Source organism: Convolutriloba macropyga, chromosome 12 (genome assembly GCF_964194025.1).
Source record: "Convolutriloba macropyga chromosome 12, txConMacr16.3, whole genome shotgun sequence".
Taxonomy (NCBI): domain Eukaryota; kingdom Metazoa; phylum Xenacoelomorpha; order Acoela; family Convolutidae; genus Convolutriloba; species Convolutriloba macropyga.
Window position 1 is genome coordinate 407,371 of NC_134479.1, and position 17,279 is coordinate 424,649.

The 17,279-nt window shown below is 34.6% G+C and overlaps 1 protein-coding gene across 2 annotated transcripts in view; it reads right to left on the reverse strand.

Moving 5' to 3' along the window:
- The window catches only part of LOC142351238 (116 kDa U5 small nuclear ribonucleoprotein component-like), a 664,445-nt gene that overhangs the window by 252,995 nt on the left and 394,171 nt on the right, over positions 1-17,279 (reverse strand). The gene's annotated exons all lie outside the window — the stretch shown is intronic.

Consider the following 17,279-nt stretch of genomic DNA (forward strand, 5'->3'; position numbering starts at 1 on the left):
TAGAAATTTTTCTGTAGGACTTGTAACTTAGAAGGAAAAAAATGATGTACAAGTGACCTTTGATGACTCATATATATGTTATGTGAGCAAAATAAATAGTGTTAAGTAGCTTTGAGTTACTTTTCACTAAAGAAACAATTTTTCCTAAAAAAATTTTTCTCTAGGACTTGTATTTTAAGAGCAAAAAACGATGTACAAGTGACCTTTGATGACTCATGCAAATGTTATGTGAAAGAAATTGATGTTTTTAAGTAGTTTTGAATTACTTTTCCCTAATGGAAAAATTTTTCCTGTGGAAATTTTTCTCTAGGAATTCTACTTTGAGAGGAAAAAAATGATGTACAATTGACCTTTGATGACACATATATATGTTATGTGAGGGAAACTGATGTTTTTTTTAGTAGTATTTTTTATTTTCACTAATGGAACAACTATTCCTCTGAAAATTTTTTTCTGGGACTTGTAAATTAGGAGAACAAAATGATGTACAAATGACCTTTGATGACTCATAGATACACTATTTGAGCCAAATCGATGTTTTTTAAAGTAGTTTTGTGTAGTTTTCACTAATGGAGCAATTTTCATTAAGTTTTTCTCTATGAATTGTACATTAGAAGAAAAAAATGTACAAATGAACTTTGATGACTAATAGAAACTTTGCGTGAGCAAAATTTATGTTTTTTAAAGTAGTTTTTCGTTACTTTTCAATAATGGAGAAAGTTTTCCTAATGAAATTATGACTTGTACATTAAGAGGAAAAATGATGTACAAATGGCCCTTGATGACTCATTTATACCTTTTGTGAGCCCAATTGATGTTTTTTAAAGCAATTTTGTGTTAGTTTTCAATAATGGACCAACTTTTCCCTTAGGAAATTTTTCTCTAGGACTTGTAACTTAGGAGGAAAAAAATGATGTACAAGTGACCTTTGATGACTCATATATATATTATGTGAACGAAATTGATGTTTTTTAAGTAGTGTTTTTAGTTTTCACTAATGGAAAAACTTTTCCTCGGGAAACTTTTTTCTGGTACTTGTAAATTAGGAGAACAAAAAGATGTACAAATGACATTTGACGACTCATAGATACTTTATGTGAGCCGAATTGATGTTTTCAAAGTAGTTTTGTGTTAGTTTTCACTAATGGAGCAATTTTCTGTAAATTTTTTTCTATGACTCTTACATTAGAAGAAAAAAAAGTACAAATGAAGTTTGATGACTCATAGAAACTTTGTGTGAGAAAAATTTGTTTTTTAAATTAGTTTTTCGTTACTTTTCAATAATGGAGAAAGTTTTCCTAACGAAATAATGACTTGTACATTAAGAGGAAAAATGATGTACAAATGGCCCTTGATGACTCAAGTATACCTTTTGTGAGTCAGATTGAAGTTTTTCAAAGTAGTTTTTTTTTTAGTTTTCACTAATGAAACAAGTTTTACTTAAGAAATTGTTCTCTATGACTTGTACATTAGGAGGGAAAAATGATGTTCAATTGACCTGTGATGCATCATAGATACTTTAAAAGAGCCAAATTGCTCTTCTTCAAAGTAGTGTTAGTTTTCACTACTGAAACAACTTTTACTGAAGAAACTGTTCTCTTTGACTTGTCCATTAAGATTAACAAAAATGATGTACAAATGACCTTTGATGACTCATGTATACCTTTTTTTGAGCCAAATTGATGTTTTCTAAAGTAGTTTTGCTTTATTTTCACTAAGGGAGAAACTTATCCTTAAGAAACTTTTCTCAATGACTTGTACATTAGGAGGAAAAATGATGTAGAAATGATCTGTGATAACTCCTAGATACTTTATGTGAGCCAAATTGACGTTTTTCAAATTAGTTTTGTGTTAGGTTTCAATAATGGAGCAATTTTCTGTAAGTTTTTCTCTATGACTCTTACATTAGAAGAAAAAAAATGTACAAATGAAATTTGATGACTCATAGAAACTTTGTGTGAGCAAAATTTATGTTTTTTAAAGTAGTTTTTCGTTACTTTTCAATAATGGAGAAAGTTTTCCTAACGAAATTATGACTTGTACATTAAGAGAAAAAATGATGTACAAATGGCCCTTGATGACTCATGTATACCTTTTGTGAGTCAAATCGACGTTTTTTAAAGTAGTTTAGTGTTAGTTTTCACTAAAGAAACAAGTTTTACTTAAGAAATTGTTCTCTATCTTTTGTACATTAGGAAAAAAAATGATGTACAATTGACCTGTGATGCCTCATAGATACCTTAAAAGAGCCAAATTGCTCTTCTTCAAAGTAGTGTTAGTTTTCACTACTGAAACTACTTTTACTGAAGAAACTTTTCTCTTTGACTTGTCCATTAAGATTAACAAAAATGATGTACAAATGACCTTTGATTACTCATGTAAACCTTTTTTGAGCCAAATTGATGTTTTCTAAAGTAGTTTTGCGTTACTTTTCACTAAGGGAGAAACTTATCCTGAAGAAACTTTTCTCAATGACTTGTACATTAGGAGGAAAAATGATGTAGAAATGATCTGTGATAACTCCTAGATACTTTATGTGAGCCAAATTCATGTTTTTCAAATTAGTTTTGTGTTAGTTTTCACCAATGGAGCAATTTTCTGTAAGTTTTCCCTATGACTTGCACATTAGAAGAAAAAAATAATGTACAAATGAAGTTTGATGACTCATAGAAACTTTGTGTGAGAAAAATTTGTCCTTTAAATTAGTTTTTCGTTACTTTTCAATAATGAAGAAGGTTTTCCTAACGAAAATATGACTTGTACATTAAGAGGAAAAATGATGTACAAATGGCCCTTGATGACTCATGTATACCTTTTGTGAGTCAGATTGAAGTTTTTTAAAGTAGTTTTTTTTTAGTTTTCACTAATGAAACAAATTTTACTTAAGAAATTGTTCTCTATGACTTGTACATTAGGAGGGAAAAACGATGTTCAATTGACCTGTGATGCCTCATAGATACTTTAAAAGAGCCAAATTGCTCTTCTTCAAAGCAGTTTTGTGTTAGTTTTCACTACTGAAACAACTTTTACTAAAGAAACTTTTCTCTTTGACTTGTACATTAAGATTAACAAATGATGTACAAATGACCTTTGATGACTCATGTATACCTTTTTTGAGCCAAATTGATGTTTTCTAAAGTAGTTTTGCGTTATTTTCACTAAGGGAGAAACTTTTTCCTTAAGAAACTTTTCTCAATGACTTGTACATTAGGAAAAATGATGTAGAAATGATCTATGATAACTCCTAGATACTTTATGTGAGCCAAATTCATGTTTTTCAAATTAGTTTTGTGTTAGTTTTCACTAATCGAGCAATTTTCTGTAAGTTTTCTCTATGACTTGCACATTAGAAGAAAAAAATAATGTACAAATGAAGTTTGATGACTCATAGAAACTTTGTGTGAGAAAAGTTTGTTTTTTAAATTAGTTTTTCGTTACTTTTCAATAATGGAGAAGGTTTTCCTAACAAAATTATGACTTGTACATTATGAGGAAAAATGATGTACAAATGGCCCTTGATGACTCATGTATACCTTTTGTGAGTCAAATCGACGTTTTTTAAAGTAGTTTAGTGTTAGTTTTCACTAAAGAAACAAGTTTCACTTAAGAAATTGTTCTCTATCTTTTGTACATTAGGAAAAAAAATGATGTACAATTGACCTGTGATGCCTCATAGATACCTTAAAAGAGCCAAATTGCTCTTCTTCAAAGTAGTTTTGTGTTAGTTTTCACTACTGAAACTACTTTTACTGAAGAAACTTTTCTCTTTGACTTGTGCATTAAGATTAACAAAAATGATGTACAAATGACCTTTGATTACTCATGTAAACCTTTTTTGAGCCAAATTGATGTTTTCTAAAGTAGTTTTGCGTTACTTTTCACTAAGGGAGAAACTTATCCTTAAGAAACTTTTCTCGATGACTTGTACATTAGGAGGAAAAATGATGTAAAATGATCTGTGATAACTCCTAGATACTTTATGTGAGCCAAATTCATGTTTTTCAAATTAGTTTTGTGTAAGTTTTCACTAATGGAGCAATTTTCTGTAAGTTTTCTCTATGACTTGCACATTAGAAGAAAAAAATAATGTACAAATGAAGTTTGATGACTCATAGAAACTTTGTGTGAGAAAAATTTGTCCATTAAATTAGTTTTTCGTTACTTTTCAATAATGGAGAAGGTTTTCCTAACGAAAATATGACTTGTACATTAAGAGGAAAAATGATGTACAAATGGCCCTTGATGACTCATGTATACCTTTTGTGAGTCAGATTGAAGTTTTTAAAGTAGTTTTTTTTAGTTTTCACTAATGAAACAAGTTTTACTTAAGAAATTGTTCTCTATGACTTGTACATTAGGAGGGAAAAATGATGTTCAATTGACCTGTGATGCCTCATAGATACTTTAAAAGAGCCAAATTGCTCTTCTTCAAAGCAGTTTTGTGTTAGTTTTCACTACTGAAACAACTTTTACTAAAGAAACTTTTCTCTTTGACTTGTACATTAAGATTAACAAATGATGTACAAATGACCTTTGATGACTCATGTATACCTTTTTTGAGCCAAATTGATGTTTTCTAAAGTAGTTTTGCGTTATTTTCACTAAGGGAGAAACTTTTTCCTTAAGAAACTTTTCTCAATGACTTGTACAATAGGAGGAAAAATGATGTAGAAATGATCTATGATAACTCCTAGATACTTTATGTGAGCCAAATTCATGTTTTTCAAATTAGTTTTGTGTTAGTTTTCACTAATGGAGCAATTTTCTGTAAGTTTTCTCTATGACTTGCACATTAGAAGAAAAAAATAATGTACAAATGAAGTTTGATGGCTCATAGAAACTTTGTGTGAGAAAAATTTGTTTTTTAAATTAGTTTTTCGTTACTTTTCAATAATGGAGAAGGTTTTCCTAACAAAATTATGACTTGTACATTAAGAGGAAAAATGATGTACAAATGGCCCTTGATGACTCATGTATACCTTTTGTGAGTCAGATTGAAGTTTTTCAAATTAGTTTTTTTTAGTTTTCACTAATGAAACAAGTTTTACTTAAGAAATTGTTCTCTATGACTTGTACATTAGGAGGGAAAAATGATGTTCAATTGACCTGTGATGCCTCATCGATACTTTAAAAGAGCCAAATTGCTCTTCTTCAAAGCAGTTTTGTGTTAGTTTTCACTACTGAAACAACTTTTACAAAAGAAACTTTTCTCTTTGACTTGTACATTAAGATTAACAAAAATGATGTACAAAAGACCTTTGATGACTCATGTATACCTTTTTTGAGCCAAATTGATATTTTCTAAAGTAGTTTTGCGTTAATTTTCACTAAGGGAGAAACTTTTTCCTTAAGAAACTTTTCTCAATGACTTGTACATTAGGAGGAAAAATGATGTAGAAATGATCTGTGATAACTCCTAGATACTTTTTGTGAGCCAAATTGATGTTTTTCAAATTAGTTTTGTGTTAGTTTTCACAAATGAAACAACTTTAACTTAAGAAATTATTTTTCTAGGATTTGAATGATAAGAGGGGAAAAATGATGTACATAAGACCTTTGATGACTCATAGAAAAATTGTGTGAGCAAAATTGATGTTTTTTAAAGCAGTTTTGCGTTACTTTTCACTAACGGAGAAACCTTTCCCTAAGAAACTGTTCTCTATGACTTGTACATAAAGAGGGGAAAAATTATATACAAATGATTTTTCATGATGTCTCTAGAAGTTGCTCATGTAACCTTTGAGCTTATAGCTTTAACTGCCGAAGCTCCTCTTCGAGCCGAGCCCCATAGTTCCCAGCATTTTGATGTTCTTTATTTTTCTCTGCTGCTCTTCAATTTTCCCTGGCAGCTCATTCAGCTGTCCACAAAATTGGGGGGCTGAAGCTGCGTCGGGGGTACTACATATCTTATTGGACGTTACTCCGATTATCCGATAAAGCTGATGCCTGATGATTAATTTCAATCCGAAGAGTTCGGGAAGATTTTAGCAGCAATCGCCAACTTTTAGTTCTGCCATTCCTACCTATTACAAAATACAACTAATCCAGTGTATCAATTTAAATTTTGGCTAAGTCAGGAACAAATTCAGCCTTTTTGCGTTACAACTACAATGTTTGTATCACCTTCACACAGTTCAACCGTGGTCCTTTTCCTTGCCAAACTTTGTTCCCTAGAACGTTGTTTGAGATAATGAAAATGTCCTATTTCCCCCATTGGATTAATAGGTTGCAGTGCAAGTACAGGATTCTTGCAACTGCGCAGCATATCAACGGACAGGAACGCACGTATGACACTAATGATTATTACGCCGACAAAACTAGTAGTCGAGCTTATGGTGACTTCCCTGGCTACATGCCAGATTTGTTTCATTTTATTACCAAAGTAAATAAAAATTAAGAGTTCGTGCCACTGGTGCCCGTATCAGAAGTCCATGTGGAAATAATCTAAATTGCCATGTTCATATAAGCCCCCATGTCCCAAGTGGCTTTTATATGAACCTCTCTGTTATTGCTTTGCTCGAGTGTCTTAACCTGTGGGCTGTCTTACACGTTCAGGGTCACCATCATTGAACAGCCCTTCCATTGGTGCAGTACTTGACCACTTGACGCTAACTCTGTGATTGGGCATCTTATCGAGCTTATCAATCAGTTCTAGTCGTCGGCCATAAGTAATCCATGACCCATTCTGCAACTCAAGTGCACTCGGGTACATGTGGTTGCAATTCGCTATTGTAAAATTTCTATAGAAAACTTAAGAGATAGGGTCCATGTATCTTATCACTTCTGAAGTGTTCTCATGAGACACCCTAACTGGTACCTCCTCGGAACAAAAAGAATTTTATATGACATGGACGACAACTTTAGCGCTTTTTTGTACATAAGTTCACAAAGTACTCCTCCCGCCCTTTCGGCGTGCAATTCCAGAGCGTTTTGTTGATTTAGGAAAACTTGGCTTGAGTTTCCATTTATTGTTGTAGTTAGAATCATAGCTCTCTGCAGTTTTTCTTGATGACAATTTAATAGCTCTATTTGTTTCAATTTTTCGAACATACTTCGAAAATCCCACACAAAGAAGTGATCTAGCTTTGTCCTTGATATCTGTCTCAGATATATCTTTTGAAGAAAAAACTACGTTCTTGATCCTCAAGTTTTCATTTGTGCAATATAAGTTTCTATGGTTTGTTTCAAAAAGTTGAAAACCGTCTATCTGTTTGGTCTTTTTTACCTGAACTACTAAACTTCTTTTCCCGTCTAACTTGCTGGTCAAATACCTATTGTTTCCAGCGTTGAATATCTTTGTAATTGTAAAGTTCGAAAAATTAACTATCGTAAACATAGTTAATTTTGAATCTTGGTCATACATGTATATTGTACTGAATCTAATTGAAATGTATCTCCTTGATATAGCAAAGTTTGCTCTTGTTTCAGAGGGTCTTTAAAATATATTCAAGTTCCTTCAGTTGTTTCCCTAGTTTGAATGAACAAGATTCCATTGAATACATCAGCATTTATCATGATGCTGCCTTTTTGTTTTTCCATTTGGATTGATCCACGGTGCGAACTTAGGTCACTCCTTTCATCTCCACCCATCGTGAATGTTTTTGATTTTTTCTGAACAATTTCTGAGTCGCTTCCGCCACCAACCATCCCATTAGGGTAATTTTTTAGGAGCACTGAATTCAGAGTCACCGAGTCCCGGTACCAACACTTTGTGTCCCTGCCACAGTTTTTGGCAGACTGAATCTTTTAAAGGGTAAAACGTTGGAATTATTTGTGTTTTATCGGAGGTAGGTTGTATCGTTATACCAACCACTTTTTTAGCGCAGTTACAGTATATGCGGCTCTGTACATGCAGTATTTTAACTTACTCATGCTGTTCTCAGAGTAGATGAGTCCTCTTTGGTTTACCTGATCCTCCTTGATACGTGACGTTTCGTATTTGGTCTTTTCAGACATGGCAATTTTTTGGGTCTGCAGAATTTTCTCAAAGTCATACTCCACCAGGTCTGAGAATTGTGAAAAATCTAATAAGCTAACCAAATGGAGAAGTTTCCAGTTCAGCTGCACGTTACAATGTGAGTTCCACGCCCTCTTCATTTTGTCGTATCACCTTTTAAAAAAGATACGTAATCATCAAATTTTTCCTCTGAATCGTTATCTGTGAATAAAAAATTATCTTTCAATTTCCGCGTTCTTGTTATTCCCGACGCACTTCTTACTTGATATCGTCGTTCGGTAAGATTCTGCGAATTAGAATCCGTGCTTCTATTTGGATATTCTTCGCCTTCACTTCTTTTGGTTGTTTACACCAGGTTATCTCCCGCTTCTGCTGTGTGGTTACTTTGGGCGCAGGTATCTTTGTGCTTTTGCTCTAGTTGTTCGTGTTAGTAGTTATTGATTCTCTTGTCTTCCCAACCCTTGGTGTTTCAAACAATTCCTCCTTGACTGTCTCATTGTGAGTTTCAGTACTACGGTTAACTGGATAATTATTCCCTTCAGTAATAACTTTTCTTTCTGTCATTCAATTTTTGAGTGACTACTTCAATTTAAACAAAATCTTGTCCTCCGTTAGGTCATTTTGTGGTACTTTTGGCTAGCTCATAGCGTTGTTAATTTCTTTTCTTATCAGTGGTAGCACTAATACTGTTAGAGCGTTTCATTCGATCGTAGTGAACCATTTTGTTTGCACATCTTCAATAACAAAGTTAAGATCGTTAATTATTTTACTTATTATTTGCGGTCCACTGTATAATGATATAAATTTCTTTGTCTGGCCAGTTTTTAAGGTCGGGGTTGATCACCATTACTAATTCACCTATTTCATATTGTGGTCCAAATGTGCTACGGTCATAGTACGTTTTTTGTCTTTCTTGCTCCACGTCCATGCTTTCCCGTACCAGTTTATGGCACGTTTGTAGTTGTCTTTCAAGCAACGAACATAATCGCTCAAGGTCGGGTAGATTATGGTTTGATTGTATTGTCTGATACATGCAATCAATTGACAGAGCGCATGATCGTCCAAAAAGGAGGTAAAAAGGATTGTACTTGGTCACGGAGTGAATTGACGATCTGTACGCCATCATTGCTAGCGAAAGGAGTCGCTAAAGAATTTGTAATGTTCACCCACATATTTTGCAAGACTTTTCAAATGTGCGCATAGTAAGCTCAATCATTGCGTTTCCTTGAGGATGATATGCTGTTGTTGATGTCCTGTTAATTCCCAGCTCTTTACAAGTGTTCTTGAAAAGATTCGACATAAAGTTACTGCCCTGGTCACTATTGAGATTTACCGGACAACCAAATCTTGATATGCATACGATTACGAAGGCCTTAGCTACCGCTGAAGCTTCTTGGTTGCTCATGCGAATTGCTTCATACCATTTTGTAACTAGCATCCAATTAACAGACTGTATTTTTTTCCACTTGACTCGGGTAAAGATCCCATAATGTCTAAGGCAACTTGCCAAAAAGGGTGAGTTGGTTTGCAAGTAGTCAGGCTGTGTATGTGTTTCTGGTTTGGCGACTTTTGATAGCATACTTCGCAAGAACTTACCCACTTGTGAACATCTTTTCTTATCCCGGGCCAGTAGAATCGTTCTCGAACTCGATAAAATGCCTAAGCCATACCAAAATGTCCGCAATGTTCAAGAAGAAAAGCTAGAACTTCATTTAAAAGTGATCTTTGAATAACCATTTGTGTTAAGTTGTTAAATTCGACAATACGTTTGTTGTTCTTAATTAGATCATTTTCTATTCGTACGGTTATGAAATCAGTTCAAACTTTGCAATGCCTTGGAGGCTCCTGCCATGTTTTTTCTTTGAGGACGTTTTCCGCTCTCAACCAGTTTCTCAGTATAAATTCGTCTGCATTTATCTGCTGTTCAACTAGTTGTTCCACAGAATTCCTTAGTCCAATGGACCAGATAATTTCGACTTTCGTATTTACTTGGTTCACTTGATCGCCATCTTTGACTTCTTCTTCAGTCTGTGGTACTCTCAGCAGTGCGTGAGGAAACTTCTTTTCAGCTTCGTGTTTGATTTCAAAACCAAAATATCCGCGTTTTCTATCCATCTTGCCATTAATCCATCTGGTTCATTCAAAATTAACCACATGAAGGGCCCTATGGTCGGTAAAAATTAAAAACTTTTGTCCCAGAAGATAATTTCTGAAGTCTTGAGTGAATTAAAATATCGCAAAAAGTTCTCGTTTTGTCGCAGAGTAGTCTCGTTAACTGTTGCTGAGCGTTTTGCTCAGGTATGCAATGACTCTTTCACCCCATTGTTGTATTTGGGAAATAATTGCGCCGAAGTCAAATAGAGAGGCGTCGGTGGTTAACGTATATAGGGATCCGTGTCATTCAGAAACTGCTTGTATTATTTGATCATCTGCTGATTCACACTCTTTGCTTAAAGAAGAACGTTCTTTTCTGTTTAATCACTTCCAAAGCGGCTCTGCTATTTTTCCGAAATTTTGTACGAATCTTCTGTAAAAACCAACTAGTCCTAATATAGCTCTCAATTCTTTTGTTTTTTGTGCACTTTCATTTTACTGACTGCCGCTACTTTCTCCGGATCGACTTCTACGCCTTTATTTGATACGAAGTGTCACAGGAAATGAAATTTTTTCCTGAAAAAACTTACATTTCTCGACGGAGATCTCCTAGAAGGATCTACCAAAGATAATTATATCGTCCAGGTATACTAATGCCATCTGATAGGAGAGTCCCCCTATGATCAACTACATTCAATTTTGGCGCTGACGCCAAACCCATAGGTAGTCTCTTCCACTTATAGAGTCCCACTAGAGTTACAAAAGCTATCACGTTCTGCGACTCCTCGTCCAACGCCATTTGAAAATACCCCATGTCAAAGCGATGTTGGAAAAATAGCTATTTCCGTTTATAGTCAATAACGTCATTTATTCTTGGTAGCAGCCAACTGGTTTTCTCAATTTGCTTTTTCAAACTTCTGTAATCTACAGCTAGTCTGTAACGGCCATCTTTCTATATCAGCAAAATTGATGGTGCTGCCCAATACGAATGGAAGGATTCTATTAGCTTTACATCCTCTAGATCTTCATTTTTCTCATTGCTTTTCTTTTATCAAAACTAAAATTGCAATAACTTCTTCTGAACGGCTGTGCGTCTTTGTTAAGTTTAATTTGGTGTTTAATTTTGTCTCAATATCCTAAATAATTCGAGTTATTTAGAGTAGATCCTTCCACAATTGCGTGTTTTCCCATTTGAAATCTTTCCAATGTTTTTGGCTTATTTTGATTTGTAATATATCAAACTAGAACCATCTTTCATTGATATCATACAGGCCGCTAAAATAAAGCCAGCCTTCAATTCAAAATCTTCTACTAATACCTCCACTCCCGGAATTTCTTCTGTTTTCATCAGCTAATCCAATTCTAATCAGACATTCGTTTTCACTCTGTATATAAAAATTTTCGCCCAAAATTGCAAAAACCTGAACACCTTGCGTTCTCTCTGTGGCGAACGGTATTGAAAATTTAAACTGACTGCTATATAATTTCTCTGCGTGTAAGTTCAATACACATTTATTGGTTTTCAGAAAATCAATTCCCAGCAGACATTCTATACCTTCGTCTGCCATTATCACAATTTCTTGTTCAACCTCCGGTAGTTTTGGCTGCAACTGTACCAACAGCATTACTCCCCCTATTTTCACAGATGAGTTAGTGGCTGTTAACTTGTTTCGTGTAAGTTTGCACAATTTCCAGTTTGCCCAGCTTTTTCCTGTGTGGACCCGCTCTAAAGCGATATACTAGTTCCACTGTCTATTAATTCAACGCATCTGTTCCAATAAAGTATGATTTCTGCGTTTAGACAATTTAATTGTATTTGTCGAACAAACTCTAATTACATTACAGTTCTGTGGTTTTCTTTTTGAAAGGGCATTTTCGTTTCAAGTGTTGAGAACTTCCAAATACGAACAATTTCAAAAACTCCTCCATATGTGGCCTTCTTGTCCACAGCCTTCTGCACTTAGAAAACGCCGCCTATCGCTGATCCTCCGATTTTGTTGTGCTCTAAAACGTCTGAGGTCACCCTACCGTCCACGAGAACTGTATCGTTCCCTCGATGGATTTCCATAGTTTTTACGTTGTTTGTCCTCTACTGACAATTGGTTCAACAGCTTGGTGACAGCCTCCCCTAAATCTTTCGTTTCATCTCGTCTATTAACCGCAACTTCCAAAACTTTCGATTTTCATATCTTTGTCGCCAATTGTCGCCTTCCTCAGATCTAACCTCATCTGACTATGGGTAATTCCTTTTAGGAATCCTCTCAAAACCAGATGATCTGATATCTTGCGACTCCTTTGGATCAGCTTGCAAAGCCAACTGCTTTAAATCTTCAAGAAAATCTCAGTTTTTCTGACTGCTGTACGCGGCGAGCTATTTGCCCCCGGAAAACGACCGGTTTTTTGCTATAGTTTACTCGAAAAGCTTTAACGCACTCATCATAGTTTTCTCTTGCAGCATGCGGTCAAGTGTGATAGAACTATGGAAGATTTTTGTAGCCTAAGAGCAAAGTAATGTGGCCGCTCATCAACTTGATGGGCTGGAATTCCTTCTGTTATTTTCCACTTTTGTAAAACAGCTAGTAGCTCAAAGTGCGTCACTTAGCTCTAACGGTTCCGGTAATAGCGTTCTTGAAGTCGAGCACGTTGCCATTTTAACGTTTCCTTACTTCAATTTTACCATTTTTAAGACTTTTTTGTTGTTTAAAAGACTAGTTTATCTAAGATATTTAGAGTGTTGTTCTTCACTAAAATCTTTACTCCTTTTAATTTTTGAAAATTTGCATTAATATATTCCATTCATTGTTTTTATAATGTTAATTATTTTTTTTTCAAATTTTAATGAAATTTAATATACAGTCTTATTATTGATGACTGTCCCACTCCCACCTATATTGTTATCAATTTTGACCTACTTTCATCTAAACTCCAATTTAAAATAGTATCGAGTTTCCATTATTTTTCCGTTCTAATGACGTCTGACTACTTTAATTTTCAATTAGAGCAAAATTATCCTGCAATTTTAGGGTTTCTTGCTGTCGTCTCGCCGTTCGTGCTCAACAACTCACAATTAAAACCAAAATTGCATCAAACGTTTTGGCCAAAACCAACAAAACGACCGGAGTGATAAGCACTATAAGTTATCAGAAGCAACAACTGAGTAAATTTGTCATTTAGACTCATGTGATCTGTTTTACTCTTTCCCCACACTGTAGTTCACTTTTGCACAAACCAGTAAAAGACAGCTCCCACACGAGTAAATTCTCAGAGGCTCCGATGGAAAACTGATATCCGTAGAAATATGGAACTAGTAACGTATGCCAGAACAATAAAGAGCTGATTTGAATTCTGATTTGTTATCCCAAAACTTGTATTTCGGCTCCCGGGTAATTTTCTTTTTCCGAATTAAAACGCTTTTCTCGTTTGTGTTCCTATTGAAAGTTTGTGAAACATTTAGTTGATTCTAAATCTCTGTTGCCTGTATCATATCCGTGCACTTTATGCTGATACGGTTTTGGTTGGGGGTTTCTAAAGCACTTTATTTCTCGGGTGTAAGCTGAAGAAAACTTTCAAAGTCAAAGACTTTATTAAAATTGCGCACTAGGAGTATTCAGCGAAGGTTACACAGCTAAATGAAATAAAGTTTTGAAAAGTAAATTTATGAGAAGAGTTGTTACAAAAGGTGAATATGAAGGAGTTTTATTGCTTAAGAAAGGCAGCTGAATTTATTAGTTGAAGTTTTAATTATGGTCGTTGGTTGTGGTCATATCAGTGGTTAATTTATCTCGGTTTCTTTTTTACCATTTCCTCGAATCGGTTTGGGATTTTTGCATGGTTATTCTTACCCGCATGGGTACCTGTAAGTTAAAGTAAAATAACAGGTTTACCTGCTTGACGATTCCCGTCAAGAACAAACATACCTTGACATATCCCGTCAAGGTCAAAATCAGTGATGATTCCCATCAAAATTTATGATGCTTCTTTGCCTTTTAAAATTCGGTTTAGTTTTGTTCACAATCTGTGTCTGTTGCTATTATTAAATGTGAAATTCTCGAATGGTGTCTGTAATTTATAATTTACAAGCATGACATACGTTCTGATCTTTGCGGTTACTACACTTCAGAGTCATTTTTTGAGTGAGGTAAGTCACGCAATTGACCTAAAAGCAGGAAAAATGACGTAACGCACACAAATTTTAACTGCAAAGCAGTAGAAATCACATAAATTGAAAGTCAATTCCCAAAAGTCAGGTCTCAAGATTAATCGATGGAGACGACAACTAAAAAACCACGATGTCCACAATAATAACCGCTATCGCTTCGCGCCTATTAAAGAACATGGCCTGCAGGTTGCCGGAATAGCTGCAAAATAACAGATCTGCGTGCTGTTAACAGAGATAAAAACCTATATTCTTTATAAAAATCGGCACCGCTCAAAAAGCTAGGCAAAAAACATACAGCGATAAATTAATTAAACTTGTTAAAATTCATTCCACAGAAGCCTCTTTTAGGAATCTCTACTGCACATATGATTTCCTTTAATCTTGAACAAATTCAAATTAAACTTACTGAGAGCAAAAGTCATTTATTAGGTGAGTAAATCACGTATGATCAAAATCTAATCACGCGATGATCTCGAAACTTTTGCTATAGAGATAGTGAGAAATGACTTTACGCGCGCAAATGCCGTAGCTGAGAGGAAGAAGTCAATCAAAAAATTTGATATTTGACTTTTTCAGCTTTGCGGGGTGAACAAATGTAAAACGAAATAACGTCAGACGACGAAACAAAGAAACACAGGACAAGTTTTGAAATACAATCCGAAGAATTGAATGAAAAACTTAGAGGTACTCTACCTGAACGGCACATCAATTGAACAATGCCAACCAAAGCACAAATTATATCTGAAAAAAAATGAGAAACTTAAACAATCTAAACGAAAATCTCATTGATAAAACTCTTTAAACTTTTACCCCGAAGGCAAAATTTGATCTCATTAAATATACCTAAATCAAAATTATTTTCAAAACCAACGTTTATCGTTGAAGTCAGTGCAGTATTATATATGCAAGACCTAATTCATTGGCCTTTGAAGATCGATTAACTATGAAAATGACAGAAAAATTCAAAAAAATGAAATCAATTACAAATTTTAACAAAATGTTGCCAGAAGTCGGGATATAAAATCTTCAGAACCATTTCTGTACCTCTAGAGGCTATCCAGTACCCGATACAAAACCCTAAAAATTCCTTGGCTGATATAGATCGATAAACTAGGTAAAAGACAGAAATTTCAGATTTTCTCAAAAAACAGAAATTCTATTGAAAAGTTGAATACCATTCCATCGCCCCTAGCAACTATGTGATATCATACTTTCAAACTCTGGAACAGGTTACCTGGCTATTGAAGCAAGAAAAACTGATTAAAAGAAAAATCTTGTCAAAAAAAACTGCGAAATGTTAAATCGTTGGAAAAATTCCATTGACACTAACAACCATGCAGTAACTTTTTATCAGACTGTGAAAAAGGTTTTTGGGCCTTGAGGAAAACTTGAAAAGATTGCATATTTTATCATAAAATTGATAAATTCGACACATTCCAATGTAACTAGAGACTATGCAGTGCCCTATTATCAAACCTTAGCGATTCACTGGCCCCTGAGGCTGGAAAACTAAAAAATGAGAAAAATTGTGTTTGTGTTTGTAGTACCAAGACATATATAGCTCATAAAATGGTCATAACAAGTTATTGTGTCTCGCAAAAGACTCCCATCAACCGTTAAAAACTTTAACCTATCTAATCAAACAAAAAATCACAAAAAAACAACATAGCCGGCAGATTGCCGGAATAGCTGCGAAAGAATAGACCTGCCTGCCATATAATAGAGATAGAAACAGATACAGATCTAAATTGAAAAAAAACCGACGCCGCTCAAAAAACTAGGTAAGAAATCATTCAGCGATAAATTAGTAAAGCTTGTTAAAATTCATTCCGCAGAAGCCTCCTATTAAGGACCTTTAATGCACATATGAGTTCCCTTGACCTTAAACAAATTCAAATTAAACTTAAGTTTTAAAGTGCAGAAGTCATTTTATTGAGTGAGGTAAGTCACGTATGATCAAAATCTAATCACGCAAATAACCTAAAAACTTTTGCTAAAGCGAGTGAGAAATGACGTCACACGCGCAAATGCCGTTAGTGAGAGGAAGAAGTCATTCAGAAAATGTGACTTTTTCAGCTTTGCTGTGTGAACAAATGTAAAACGAAAAAAGAGCGTCAGACGACGAAACAAAAAAACATAGCAGGACAAGTCCTGACGTACAATTCAAAGAATTTTCATTGACTTAACAAACAACTAGACCTAGAACGGACAATGGGTGAATTGGGAAAACCATTTCTAAAAAAATCAGATGAAAAAAAAACAAAAAATCAATGTCAAAATGCTGCTAGGGAGAACAAAAAACCACTAGTGAGATATGTAATTTTGATTCTAACAAAAAACTAGGTCCAGAATGAGCTGTGAATGGATTGGGAAAACCATTCAGAAAAAAATCGGATCCAAAAAATCGAAAAAACAGTAAAAATCAGAGTGAAATTGCCGCATGTGAACAAAAAACCAAACCGAACTTTTGTTCAAACACTGTTTTCTCACTCTACTTTAAAATTAGAGCGAAAAAAATTCACGCCGCAAAACCACTCGCTTTTTCGCTCCATTTCCTGTTTCGGCGTGACCAAAATCACCACTCCAATTTGACTTCAAAAATCATGAAAATGTGTGAACAGATCTTAAAAAAAAGACAGCGCCCTAATACAATTCAAATTCATTGAATTGTAAAAACCAAGAGCACCGCAATATAGCTTCGCTCAGCTTACAGCTTCGCAGCTATAATAAAAAATTGCACTATTTTGAGCTCAAAAACTCCTAAAAATGGCCTTTTATCCTTAATTAAAGAGGCCATCCCAGCAGCTGCACCACTCAAGCACTTGAAGAACTAATAAAGCAGGCTTCTGGTCTTTAATGAAACTTAATGATCGCTGGGCTTTACCTGTTTATCGCTTTTTGAAGTCATTGAAAAATGAGTGAACATATCTTAAAAAAACAGCGCACCAATACAATCCAAATTCTTTGGATTGTAAAAAACCAAGAGCACCGCAATATAGCTTTGCTCAGCTTACAGCTTCGCAGCTATAAAAATAAATTCCAAAAATACGCCGAATAGGTATGTATGTA